Raw genomic sequence first — 11,489 nt, forward strand, 5'->3', positions numbered from 1 at the left:
ATCTTTGCAGCTTTGAGTGCATTGGTGGATGTCGTGGATGTCGGTTGGCTGCTGGGAAATTTCTCCTGTAGACTCTGGCAATGTGTCCCTTCCATTCACACTGCTGGCAGACAGAGTCCCTGAAGCGGCAACCTGATCACTGGTGATTGCCTCCACAGGCGGCGCAGGGTGGAAACTGCCATTCGAATTTCTGCGCCGATTCCTTGCGATCATTGTGCATGTGATATACATTGTCATCGCTGTCTGACACCTCAGGCTCTCCAGTCTCGTGATGTACACCGGTAGTTTTGCGCGCGCTCTTTGGGCTGTTCTGTTTCTGTAGAGTTTCCGACAACTTGGTTGAGGATTTGGTAGCCCTGGCTTCATCGACGGTGACCTGGAGTGTGAGGTTAGTCTTCGCAAGCAGCCTTCTCTGAAAATGAGTGTCCTGAACTCCACAAATTATGCTGTCGAGGAGGAGCTCATCCAGATCCCTGAATTCACAATACGCTGCAGTTTTTCGGGGTGCAGCAACATATTGATTTATCGACTCACCTTCCATTTGGTTCCAGAGGTTGAATTCGTGCCTCCAGATGTATTTAGATGGTCTGGGAGCATAGTGCATCCTCAGCATCTGTTGGAGAACCGACCAAACGACCAAATGAAGTGGCGTTGGCTCGGAGAGATATTTCATTGTCTCGAACACCTTGGGTATGAAGGAGCTTAAGAACACGGTTTTCTTCCAGCTTTCAAAAAAGCCGAGGAGGTTGTTTGCTTCAAGGAAGCAGTCGAACCTCATCATGTAGGACTCCCAGTATTCAGTGGCTGCATCAAACGGAGTTGGTGGGGCATGCGTCATCATCGCATACATTGCTTGTAGCTGATTCAAATCTGCTGCTTTTAAGATGGTTGCTCACTGCCCTGCTTCGCTCCGGGCTGGATTGCTTGCTGGGTTGTTTCTGCTCTTGTGCCTAGTTGCCTTCCAATCCCACCTTCGTCGCCAGTGTTAGATCGTGGGAACGGATGAGGCAGACTCAGGCGTCAGTAACAACAGCTCTTTATTAGTGACTCAGATAACCAACAAAGACCCTGCGTGGCAGCAGCTCTGTTATAGGGCTCAGGCAGGGCCGTTGACCAATCAGGATTGAATGAGTTCCTGTAGGTAATAGAGGACCTGAGTGGAAACTACTTACAATGCTATTTACATAAGAATCACTCCAAGTACTTAACACCCAATCACATGGTCCAATCAACATACAGCCCAATGGCTAGATGTTGAAGAGTATTGGATCTAAGACGGAACCTTGTGGTACCCCACTGCTTACTTCCCTCCATGTAGATGCAGTTCCATTGAGGAATGGACGTTGAGTGCGGTTGGTCAGCCAGTTACAAATCCATCTGGTGGTGATGCTTTCTATCCCACATTTTTTTTGCTTTCTTAGAAGTAGCTTGTTATCTACCTTATCAAATGCCTTATTCAAGTCCAAGTAAATTTTTCCTTGAAAACATTTTGTAAGGACCTGCCTCAGCTATCTTCTCAGGAAAGCCTTGAAATGGTGATAGTTCATAAGGAAACTTTTACTGAGAGGCAGTGATTACAGAGAAGCCAAGTGGAATCTGAAAAGTCTGTGCAAAGTGTTAAGATCATTTTCACTCTTTAATCCCATTGGGGACCTGAAACACTGTGCTTCTCATCCAAGAAGCTTCTTTAGCTTTGACTGGATGGTGGAGAATGGAATTGCTTGTATTTATATTTCTTGCCGAGAGCTGGACATTTGCATTCTTTTAGAGAGTTCTTCTGAACTGAAGAAGCTTCTTGGATGAGAAGCAAATCATCCTTGAAGAAAAACCAGAAAGCCCTGTTGCCCCTTGAAAAAGCACCTTTGGGACATTTATCAAACTTGTATGCCACAAATCTCATGAAAGGCTACTCTACGGAGCTTACAGACATTAAATAAAATGCAGCAAAAAACCCAGTAAAATAATAAATAAAAGCCTTAAATTTAAAAATGCAGTTAAAATAAAACTGAGCCGGATGGAGAAGGAGGCAGAAAAATGTGACTTTAAAGGTGATAACCAGCACCTTGGATTGGACTCAGAAGCAAATTGAAAACCAGTGCAGTTCGTGAAACTGCAGTGTAACATGGACCATCTTAGGGGAGGGGTGGCACCTGCTTTGTTTTCTTTGAGAAAGGCACCAGGCAGATGTCCTGGGATGGATGCTCATGTCCACCCCCTGTCCTCCTGGAGTACTTTCTTCCTTGTCCTGCCGCTGAAAGAAAGAAAAGGTTGCCTTTCCCCAGGGCCCACATGCCTCTCGTACCGGCTCTGTGGGGCTCCAGGCTCCAAAACAACCACCTTCCTGCTCTCTTTGCAGATTGGCCCGTCCAATCATTGGCACTACTCTGGGAACTTTACCTTTGGAGTCCAGCACTCAGCGGGGAGGAGACTTGGCTGCGGCCCACTCCCGACATGAGCAGGTGCCCCCCCCCACCTCACAGTGGCTTCCACCTCTTGCTCTGCTTCTTCACTGGCAGTAACCAGCGGCATGGCCAAGGAGCAGGCAGGTGGTTGGGTGGGAAGCCAGTGTGCTGCTTTGGAGCCTTAAGCCCCACAGAGCCAGCACAAGAGGCAGGCAGCCCCGGTGGAAGGCAGCCTTTTCTGCAGCATCCCCTCCCCTCTTTGGATTGCCCTGCAGCAAGGGGGCTCTGTCTTTGAAGAAACAAAGCGGGTGCATGTGCAGCAGCCCCGGATGCCCTTCTGCAGCATCACTGCCACCACCCCTCTCAGCCCCAGTACGGCATCTGTGTTTCTACCAAGGGCTGCTTGCCAACCCACTGGCCAAGCCGGGCTGGACACCAACCTCAGAAGACAAGCGGGCATGGGGAACCGCCAGTGAGGCCACATGGAAGTCAGGGAAGCATGGCAAGGCCACGGGGAAGGGAGTAGGCTGCTTGCTCCCTTCCCAGCAGTCCTGCCATGCTTCCCTGCCTTCCACGCAACTTTCTACTTGCCTGCCATCGCAAGCTGGTCACGAAAATGCCCTGAAGGCCGCATGGAAGGCAGGGGAGCATGCTGCATGGCAGGGCTGCGGGGAAGGGGGCAGGGCCAGTTAGCTAAGCCACGACTCGCTGGCTTACCTGGCAGAGAGATCAGGGATGCAGTGCTTAACCAGGCAAGCTGCAGAGCAGAGACTGGGCGGGGCTGGGCAAGGGAGTGGTGACTGGGGAACCAATTCAGGGGTGTGAGCAGGCTGCCATTACTACCAGTTGGGAAAGGTATGCCAGATTTTTACTACCTATTCAGCAGAACCAGACTGGACCTCTACTTAGGAGCCTCAAGAGCTGCCCAAGAGCTGCCTGTGTTGTATACCAGCTGAAGCTTATGGACAGTCTTCAAATGTAGAGTGCATTGCAGTGGTCCAAGTGTGAGAGGACCAGGGCTTGTGGGACTGAATGCAGAGTTGTCTTTTTTGCAGATGGCCCAGGGGCTGAAGTAATTCCCAGGATCCAGAACAACCATACGGACTGCCAAGACCATGGCTACTGTTTAGAAGGTTGGAAACTCTTGATGAAAGAACTCAGAACTCGCACTGAGCTTAAGCTGCTTGGCTGCATAGAAGGAGGTTTGTACATATTTTTGTAGCTATGGATTTATTCATGAGAATTTCTAAGCTGCCCAATAGGCAAACCTCTCTGGGAGCTTCACAATAAAACACAGTAAAAAAAAAAATGAGCTGAAAGATATGCAGGTGGTGCCAAAACTTGGTCCCCATTGATCAACAGTTTCATTAATTGATTTTTTTCCAGCCCGGATCAAGAGGCAAAGCTCTTGACAGAGATAGAAAAGCTGCAATAAATGAAACTAAGTGCCAGCTGTGCTTAACAATCAGCCTTCTCTAAGGTCTTGTTTTGGGAAATGGGAAGGAAGGAGTGCCGGGGCAGAATGACTCTACAGAAGATGGAACCAAAGTGAACAAAACAGCATTTGAGTGCATTTTGTAAAAAAGTTATATCCATTCAGTTCTTGAGGAACATGTTTTGAAAAACTCTTTTTTTAGATGATGGCTGTTATGAGGTGGCAAAAGGAAACTCTTTTGATGTTTTTCTAAAAGGGGGAATACATGTGGGAGATGCCCAGAACTTTGCATTTCTTGTGTGGTGAAATTCATTTTTTCCCTACCGGTTCTGTGGACATGGCTTGTTGGGCGTGGCATAGCTTTTGGGCATGGTATGGCTTGGTGGGCATGGATTGGTGGGCATGGCATTCCCTATTCCACTGCCCGGAAGTCTCAGAAGGTGTTTCTACTTTTAGTGTTTGACAACTAGGTGTCAGGGCTGCCAGTAATAAAACCTGTTCAATTTGAACTCTGAGGCAGACAGGTTCCTCAAACAATATTTTTATTAGGACATATCAAATTGGCAGATTCCTGGTGGAAAACCAGCTCTAAGCTGATGCCGGTTCCCCCCTTCCCAATTACGAGTAAAATTTCATCACCTCCCCCCTGTCTCGGTGTTAGATCATAGGAACGGATGAGTCAGACTCAGGCTTCATTAACAACAGCACATTAATTTGGCACTTTTCCTTTTTTAAACGGAGGCCCTTTTCACTGATTCTGGTCAAAACAGTTCTAACTCTTTTAATTAGTTGTTCCTTATTTGCGGTGGATATCAATATGTCGTCAAAATAGGGGACAACTCTTGGTATTCCCTGCAAATGTCATTCCATGACACTTTGGAACAGTTGAGGGGCAATACTTACGCTGAATTGTAGGCGGTTGCATATAAAGTCATCCCTATGCATCACAATAGTTTGGGCCTCTACTGTGGCGCCATCTACAGGCAACTAGGTACGCCTGCCCCATGTCTAGTTTTGCAAAAACTTTGCGGGGCCCCAATGAATGCAGTAAATGCTGTACAATGGATACAGGGTAAGCGCTCTGTTGCAACACATTGTTTATTGTACACATATAGTCTGCGCAGATGCGAACTAACTGTCCTGCGTGACTGGAGTCACTATAGGGGTGTCCCATCCGGTATGATCTACTGGCTCTAGGATCCCCTGGCTAATTAATTTGTCCTCAGTCAATTTTGGTTTGGAGAGCGAAAGGAACTCTCCTGGGTTTCATTCCTGCCTCTTCTACCTTCTCAGGAAAGCATTGAAATGATGGTAGTTCATAAGGAAACTTTTCCTGAGAGACAGTGATTGCAGAGAAGCCAAGTGGAATCTGAAAAGTCTGTGCAAAATGTTAAGCTCATTTTCACTCTTTAATCCCATTGGGGACCTGACACTCTGTGCTTCTCATCCAAGAAGCTTCTTTAGTTTTGACTGGATGGTGGAGAATGGAATTACCTGTATTTATATTTCTTGCCGAGAGCTGGACATTTGCATTCTTTTAGAGAGTTCTTCTGAACTGAAGAAGCTTCTTGGAGAGAAGCAAATCATCTTTGAAGAAAAACCAGAAAGCCCTGTTGCCCCTTGAAAAAGCACCTTTGGGACATTTATCAAACTTGTATGCTGCATGTCTCATGAAAGGCTACTCTACGGAGCTTACAGATATTAAATAAAATGCAGCAAAAAACCCAGTAAAATAATAAATAAAAACCTTAAATTTAAAAATGCAGTTAAAATAAAACTGAGCCGGATGGAGAAGGAGGCAGAAAAGTGTGCCTTTAAAGGTGATAACCAGCACCTTGGATTGGACTCAGAAGCAAATTGAAACGAAGTGGGTGCATGTGCAGCAGCCCCGGATGCCCTCCCGCAGCATCACTGCCACCACCCCTCTCAGCCCCAGCACAGCATCTGTGTTTCCACCAAGGGCTGCTTGCCCACCCACTGGCTAAGGCGGGCTGGACACCAACCTTAGAAGACAAGCGGGCATGGGGGACCACCAGTGAGGCCACATGGAAGTCAGGGAAGAATGGCAGGGCTGCAGGGAAGTAGAAAGGGGAGCTAGCTAAGCCGCGACTTGCTGGCTTACCTGGCAGACAGATCAGGGGTGCAGCGCTTGCGCAGCCAAGCTGCAGAGGAGAGACTGGATGGGGCTGGGCAAGCGAGTGGTGACTGGGGAACCGGTTCAGGGGTGTGACCAGGCTGCCATTACTACCAGTTGGGAAAGGTATGCCAGATTTTTACTACCTATTCAGCAGAACCGGACTGAACCGGTAGGAACCCACCTCTGCTTAGGGGCCCCAATAGCAATAGCAGTAGACTTATATACCGCTTCATAGGCCTTTCAGGCCTCTCTAAGCGGTTTACAGAGAGTCAGCATATTGCCCCCAACAATCTGGGTCCTCATTTTACCCACCTCGGAAGGATGGTAGGCTGAGTCAACCCTGAGCCGGTGAGATTTGAACCGCTGACCTGCTGATCTAGCAGTAGCCTGCAGTGCTGCATTTAACCACTGCGCCACCTTGGCTCTATCAAGAGCTTCCCAAGAGCTGCCTGTGTTCTGTACCAGCTGAAGCTTATGGACAGTCTTCAAATGTAGAGTGCATTGCAGTGGTCCAAGTGTGAGAGGACCAGGGCTTGTGGGACTGAATGCAAAGTTGTCTTTTTTGCAGATCGCCCAGTGGCTGAAATAACTCCCAGGATCCAGTCGAACCACAAGGACTGCCAAGACTGTCGCTTCTGTTTAGAAGATTGGAATCTCTTGATGGAAGAACTCGGAACTTGCACTGACCTTATGATGCTTGACTTCAAAGAAGGAGGTTTGTACATATTCGTGTAGCTATGGATTTATTCATGAGATTTTCTAAGCTGCCCAATAGCCAAACCTCTCTGGGCGCTTCACAATAAAACACAGTAAAAAAAAATGAGCTGAAAGATATGCAGATGGTAGCAAAAGTTGGTCTCCATTGATCAACAGTTTCATTAATTGATTTTCTTTCCAGCCCAGATCAAGAGGCAAAGCTCTTGACAGAGATAGAAAAGCTGCAATAAATGAAACTAAGTGCCAGCTGTGCTTAACAATCAACCTTCTCTAAGGTCTTGTTTTGGGAAATGGGAAGGAAGGAGTGCCGGGGCAGAATGACTCTACAGAAGACGGGACCAAAGTAGACAAAACAGCATTTGAGTGCATTTTGTAAAAAAGTTATATCCATTCAGTTCTTGAGGAACATATTTTGAAAAACTCTTTTTTTAGATGATGGTTGTTATGAGGTGGCAAAAGGAAATTCTTTTGATGTTTTTCTAAAAGGAGGAATACATGCGAGAGATGTCTAGAACTTTGCATTTCTTGTATGGTGAAATTCATTTTTTCCCTACCGGTTCTGTGGACATGGCTTGTTGGGCATGGCATACATTTTGGGCATGGTATGGCTTGGTGGGCATGGATTGGTGGGCATGGCATTCCCTATTCCAATGACCAGAAGTCTTAGATGTTGAAGTGTTTGTACTTCCTTTGGCGCATGTGTGATTTGGGGAATGGCCGGCAGCTCCATGCTCCGGCGAGATAGGCGAAGAAACACCGGAAAAACACCCTGATCTCTGGCGTCGAGCCCCGCAAGAAAGGACCCGTACAGTACAACATGATCTGGTGGTCTCGGCCAGTTGATCAGCTGGGGGGCTGCTTCCTTTGGCTGGTCTCCAGCCTGCTCAGTTGCTGTAGCGTCTTCTCTCATTTTGACAGCGAAGACGGTGGCGCCACGTTGACGGCGCCGCTCCTGGCGGTTTGTAATAACGCCGGCGCGTTTCCATTTTATTTCTGGACTTGGGACTTTACTTTTAGATGTGGGAAACTCAGGAGAACCTCTGGGGCCGCGCTAACACTATCTACCAATGAGGGGGTGAACGGTCTAGATGGCGCCGAATGGGACCAGGCGGCTGGCTTGCTACCGCCGCCACGGCCTTCCCAGCTCCCCCCTCCCTTGTTCTTCATCGTATTTTGGCTTGTGCTGTCCTGGCAGCCTTTGTCCTTATGCTCTGCGATTGGGAGAGCTCTTGGAGTTTTCAGAGTTGCATCGGCCCGCCGTCTGTTTTCTCGGAGTGGAGTGGTTGCTTTATATGGCACTGGACGGAGGGGACAGTTGTTTTTTACATATCATCGTTACGATCCCTCCGGGCACCCCCCCCCTCTCCATTCGAATGGACTTTTTCCACGCTTTGGCCTCTCCTTCGCCCTTTTTGTGGCTGCAGAATTTTTCCATCTTATTATTTTTTACCATCTGGCTCTCCCTGCGTTTGCTTATGCTTATGGACTTTGAACCTTGGACTTTGGACTCCTGGATTCGATCCTGTCACCCTGTCCCGACTATTGCCGCCTAGTACTACTCTAGGGACACAATCTCAGCCGCCCAGACCTCTGCCTCCCTCTACCATACTGTCTGGGAGAGAAGACAAACTATTTCCTCTGCATCCCCCTGCCATTGACCTGACTGTGTGTCCTCGGCCTATGGACTAACGATCTACTCGCACAATTTCAACACTAATTTAATACCTGCGCAATCCCTCTTTCTTCTCTTCTTTGGTATGTGGAGTGTATGTATATGTCTGTGAGCGAATGATCCCACTTTCTTTTAAATTAGCGTAATTATTTTTATTGTATTATTGTATCTTTTTAAACTATTGTGGGGTATGTATGTGGAGAATGCTTGGTTGGCAAGTATGAGGGGATTGAGAGCACAGCCTGGAGCCCCCTCCACTGAGTGCGGAAGCAGAAGTGGATGGGGACCCAGATCCTCCTCTCATCCCAGAATGTCTGAGTTAAATGGCCTGCCGAGTAGAGCGGGGGCCTTGAGAGATAGAGGGGGTCCACGGGCATGGGGGTGGGCCGGAACATTACAGTCATGACTGGGAGAGGCAGCTACGACGGGTGTTTAAGGGCTAGCCACTACCGAGGAAGGAGGGTTCGCTATGTCACAGCGATCCCTTGTTCCGGCCCTGATAGCTCAACTTGGGAACCAGGTGACATGGGAAATCAGGGCTCTGATCTCAAGCTGCTGTTTCTAAATGCCAGGTCTGTGGTCCATAAAACTCCCCTCGTCCGGGACTTACTATTAGACGAGGGGGCAGACCTGGCATGTATTACTGAAACCTGGCTGGGCCATGAGGGAGGAGTCCAACTCTCAGAAATGTGCCCAGAAGGGTTTCAGGTGCTTCACCAGCCGCGACACCAGTGAAGGGGTGGAGGAGTTGCAGTTATAATCTGGGAATCATTAGTTCCTCGCAGGATCCCTGCTCCAGAGAATGTCGGGTGTGAGTCCCTCCTTGTGAGGTTGGACCTAGGGGGTTAAGTGGGCTTGTTGCTGATGTACCTACCTCCCAGCTGTGTCACAACAGCCCTGCCTGCGCTCCTAGAGTCAGTAGCCGGACTGATGGTTGAGTTCCCCAGACTTATAGTACTGGGGGATTTCAACCTGCCATCTCTTGTTGAACACTCCGATCGGGCCCAGGAGTTCATTGCTTCCATGGCAACCATGGACTTGACCCAAGTAATTCAAGGTCCGACTCATGTGGCGGGGCACACGCTCAACCTTGTGTTTCTCTCGTTGCAGTGGAGACGTGATCTGGAATTAAAGGGGATTGAGATCTCACCCTTGTCATGGACAGATCACTTCCTGCTGAGGTTTGATTTTCGGAAGTTACTCCCCCACTGCAGGGAGGTGGAGCCAATTAAATGATTCCACCCCAGGCACCTGATGGACCCATTGGGATTTCAGACAGAGCTTGGGGAGATACCTGACTTCCTTGCCCACAATTCGACTGAGACCTTGGTCGCTGCCTGGAATACCGCAGCAACTAGAGCATTAGATTGGATGGTGCCTTTGTGGCCTCTCCGCAGCAGTGGATCCAGGAGGGCACCTTGGTTTACTGAGGAACTCTGGGAGATGAAGCACCAAAAGAGACGCCTAGAGTGATGCTGGAGGGCTAGTAACTCCGAATCTGACCGAACAGTACTAAGAACCTTTATTAGGTCTTATCTAGTGGCAATACGGGTGGCAAAATGTGTGCATTTTTCTGCCCTTATTGCGTCTGCAGAATCTCGCCCACCCGCCCTGTTCAGGATAACCCGCTCCCTCCTGAAAGGGAGGCATGCGAGTGAACCCTTACAAGGAAGAGCTGAGGAATTTGTTCAGTTTCTGTCGGATAAAGTCGCTCAGATTCGAACGGACCTGGACTCCACTTGGACAGTGCCAGCAGAGATGCCGAGGGAGAGCCTTGAACAAGCTTTGTGGAGTGAGTTCCAGCTTGCCACTCCTGAGGAAGAGGACAAGGCCAATGGAGCGATGAGTACCGCCACCTGTCTACTGTACCCTTTGCCCTCCTGGTTGGTTTCGACCGGCAGAGAGGTGACACGAGGCTGGATCCAGAGGATCATTAACACCTCGCTTCGGGAGGGGTCTTTCCCACAACCTTTGAAGAAGCGGTGGTGAGACCCCTCCTCAAGAAGCCTGCTCTGGATCCAGCTGTTCTTAAAAACTACCGTCCAGTCTCCAACCTCCCATTTTTAGGGAAGGTTGTTGAGAAGGTGGTGGCCTCGCAACTCCAGCGGACCTTGGATGAAGCAGATTATCTAGATCCCTTTCAGTCTGGTTTCAGACCTTGTTACTGCACCAAAACCACTTTGGTCGCACTGAAAGATGAACTCTGGTGAGCCAGGGATAGAGGGCATTCCTCTATCCTGGTGCTTCTTGACCTCTCAGCGGCCTTCGATACCATCAACCATGGCATCCTTCTGCAGCGGCTAGAAGGGGTGGGAGACACCATTTAATGGTGATTCCCCTCTTACCTCTCTGGCAGGTCACAGTTGGTGTTGGTCGGAGGACAGAGGTCGACCCCTAGGCCCCTTGAATATGGGGTGCCGCAGGGCTCGGTCCTGTCCCCCCTCCTATTTAACATCTACATGAAGCCACTGGGTGAGATCATTCGTAGGTATGGGATTAAATACCACCAGTATGTGGACGATACCCAGCTGTATCTGTCTGCCCCGTGCCAACTCAGTGAAGCGGTGGAAGTAATGTGCCAGTGCCTGGAATCTGTAAGGGTCTGGATGGGAATGAACAAGCTTGAGCTCAACCCTGACAAGACTGAGTGGCTTTGGATGCTGCCCCCCCAAAATAGTCCAGATATTCCACCTTTAAACCTGAGGGGTGAAGTCTTACACCCCTCAGAGAGGGTTCGCAACTTGGGTGTTCTCCTGGACCCACAGCTAACATTAGAACATCATTTGTCAGCTGTGACCAGGGGAGCTTTTGCCCAGGTTCGCCTGGTGCACCAGTTGCGGCCCTACCTGGACCGGGAGGCACTCCAAGTGATCACTCATGCCCTCGTCACCTCAAGGCTTGACTACTGTAACGCGCTCTACATGGGGCTGCCCCTGAAGAGTGTTCAGAGACTACAATTGGTCCAGAATGCAGCTGCACGAGCGATACTGGATGTACCTAGGTACACCCATGTTACACCTATCCTCAGTGAGCTGCACTGGCTTCCTATCTGTCTCCGGACACGCTTCAAGGTGCTGGTTATTACCTTTAAAGCCCTACATGGCCTAGGACCTGGATATCTCCGTG

The sequence above is a fragment of the Thamnophis elegans genome, chromosome 2 (genome assembly GCF_009769535.1).
Source record: "Thamnophis elegans isolate rThaEle1 chromosome 2, rThaEle1.pri, whole genome shotgun sequence".
In the NCBI taxonomy this organism is placed as follows: domain Eukaryota; kingdom Metazoa; phylum Chordata; class Lepidosauria; order Squamata; family Colubridae; genus Thamnophis; species Thamnophis elegans.